We start from the raw sequence: 1,143 nt of genomic DNA on the forward strand, positions 1-1,143 counted from the left end.
TTATTAATTTCACTGCAGTAGTAGCTAATGAGAGTAATGCTTAAAAATACTCATTTTTAACCCATCATTTTTAATTTGTTTTGATTTAGTGACAGAGCTGACCTGTTCACACAGAAATAATATTTAATGAATTTATCGTAAAATAAAAAGCTCTCCAGTAACTGAGCAGCATTCACACCTTTTTGGAATTAAGAGAATCAGGAGTTTTTTGACAGTTTTTGATTTTGAACATTTTAACACTTTTCTTAATTGTTGTAAGTAACTGGTGTTTTTTTCACACAGGGCGAGTTTAGTAGTTTTAAAAAAATGAAAGTAGATCATAAAATTTCACATATGTAAATCCTTAAAAATACTTTTTAAATCCAGAAACAGAATAAGCGTGTTGATAAGTTGTAATTTTTAGGCTTTTTTTGGTCCCACTTCTTAAGATTGGGTCCAATCCAGTCCCATTTCAGTGAGGCAGAGTGGACCTCCTGAGCGGACGTCTCAGTGTGGACGTCCCAGTGTGGACGTGGTTTGACACGTTAGGATCATGTTGCAGTCCGTCCTGGTCTGCATGTAAGCGTGTTGGAGCTAAAGCGAGACGTGCTTGTTTTGTGTGCAGGGCGCTCCTGGCGGTCGTGGTTTCCCTGGTGCTGACGGCCCTGCTGGACCCAAAGTGAGTAAAAAGAACTAAAACAAGATTAAATTCTTCTTTTTACTTTGGACTGAACTAATATTTGTCTTTCGACCATTTTTGTCCCGTCATAGGGCGCCACTGGTGAGCGCGGTGCCCCCGGTGCTGTTGGACCTAAAGGTTCCACTGGTGAGTCTGGCCGCACTGGAGAGCCCGGTCTGCCCGGAGCTAAGGTGAGACTCCCCAAAAAACTGTCCGTTATCAAGTCTCACTGCCACAGACCCTCCTCTGACCTCTGACCTCTGACCCCTCCCTGCAGGGTATGACTGGCAGCCCCGGCAGCCCTGGACCTGATGGCAAGACTGGACCTACTGTAAGTTCACATTCAGACTAAAACATTTCAGCTTTATTATTTTGTGTATTTAACCCTTCGAGACTGTTTGGTGCACTTTTCATTCTTCATTTTTTTGATAACTGTGTGTGTGTTGATGCATGTGTCCTAAATGTAGTCCAGATTGTGTATCTGA

At 42.3% G+C, this 1,143-nt stretch overlaps 1 long non-coding RNA gene across 1 annotated transcript; it reads left to right on the forward strand.

Moving 5' to 3' along the window:
* Positions 1–604: 604 nt before the first annotated feature.
* On the forward strand, positions 605–990 carry LOC121963889. Its single transcript, XR_006107293.1, has 3 exons — positions 605–658; positions 751–849; positions 936–990. It is a non-coding gene; the product is annotated as an uncharacterized LOC121963889 (long non-coding RNA).
* Positions 991–1,143: the final 153 nt, after the last annotated feature.

The sequence above is a fragment of the Plectropomus leopardus genome, unplaced genomic scaffold, assembly GCF_008729295.1.
Source record: "Plectropomus leopardus isolate mb unplaced genomic scaffold, YSFRI_Pleo_2.0 unplaced_scaffold13126, whole genome shotgun sequence".
Lineage (NCBI taxonomy): Eukaryota > Metazoa > Chordata > Actinopteri > Perciformes > Serranidae > Plectropomus > Plectropomus leopardus.